The 1,381-nt window shown below is 58.9% G+C and overlaps 1 non-coding gene across 1 annotated transcript; it reads left to right on the top strand.

Moving 5' to 3' along the window:
* The first annotated feature begins 417 nt into the window (after nt 1–417).
* TRNAP-UGG (transfer RNA proline (anticodon UGG)) lies at nt 418–502 on the top strand. Its single transcript has one exon. It is a non-coding gene; the product is annotated as a tRNA-Pro (tRNA).
* The last annotated feature ends 879 nt before the right edge of the window (nt 503–1,381 follow it).

The raw sequence follows: 1,381 nt of genomic DNA on the forward strand, positions 1-1,381 counted from the left end.
GGGATTGAGAAGGGAGAGGAAGGGAAGGAGGAGGGGAGAGGGGGAGAGGGGAGGGATTTGGCTCAGAATGTCTTGGGTCTCTTCCCTCTGCAGCCTGGTCACATCCTTCCTCCTGTGACATTTATTGTTGTGGACTGTATGTTTCAGACACCAAGTCTTAGCATCCTGGAACACCAAGAACCTTAGAGATCAAGTCAGGCCTGCCTAACACCCAAGGGAGGGGGAGGGAGGGCCACAGGGCCACGCCAGAACCTCTGAGATCTGAATCACATCCCCCATGGTTGGACCCTCAGCCCCCAGTGCGGGGTCTCTGGGTCTTGGTGTCCCCAGGCCCCCTCCCCAGGCTGCAATCTCACGTGTGTCCATTTCCACATCTGTGAAAAGGAATAGATGAAAGAATGTGCCAGGAGGGGGGGCGCCTGGGTGGCTCAGTCGGTTGAGCGTCCGACTTGGGCTCGGGTCACGATCTCACGGTTCGTGGGTTCGAGCCCCGCGTCGGGCTCTGTGCTGACGGCTCGGGGCCTGGAGCCCGCTTCGGATTCTGTGTCTCCCTCTCTCTCGGACCCTCCCCCGTTCGTGCTCTGTCTCTCAAAAATAAATAACTGTTAATAAACATTTTAAAGAGAGAGAGAGAGAGAGCCCTGGAGAACTCTGCCCTGGAACGTGCTCAGAACAGGGGCTGCCTCTACCTGAACACGGCAAGTGCTCAGGAGGGTTGTTATTTGCCACCGAGGACTTCTCAAGCCAGAGACAGGCGGCGGCTTACCTAGGGCCGTCCAGCGAGTCTGGGTCCGGGGCTGGAACCCTGGCTTCCAGGCTGGTGCTGTGTCACTGAGTTCGCCCAGATTTGCCGGCAGCTGGCACTTTTCTTCACCACCTGGGGAGATGCTCTGTCCAGGCACCAAGCTGCTGTTCACAATCAAACAGAGACTCACGGCATCTCCCCAGGGGCACACGGATCTGAACCACAGACACATACACACACACACACACACACACACACACACACACACACACACACCAGGCTGTTCACGCCCCAGGCACCCAGGCCTCCTCCTGGACCCCATGACCTTCTCGGTCCTTCTTTTCATCCTTTCTCTCCCTCTGCCACCCACAGATTGTGGCTGTCCTCCCCCAAAGCCCCAGCCCGTCACTTGAAAGAGGGGGGAGTGTTGTCAGCCTTTATTGGCAACCGGAAGCCAAAACTTCTGCTCCCAGCCTAGGCTCGTGGTGTCCCAGCTCACCTGGAGGGCCAGAGGAGGCCGTGGGGTGGAGGTTCCAGCCAGAGCCAGCTTCCGGCTGAGGGCCTCCAGTTGGGGCCACCTCCTCCAACCCTCATCCCCCCCCAAGGGTGTCCTGGGGCAGCTAAGTGTTCTGACCG

This window comes from Puma concolor, chromosome B4 (assembly GCF_028749965.1).
Source record: "Puma concolor isolate L17-30 chromosome B4, mPumCon1.1.hap2, whole genome shotgun sequence".
NCBI classification, from domain to species: Eukaryota; Metazoa; Chordata; class Mammalia; order Carnivora; family Felidae; genus Puma; species Puma concolor.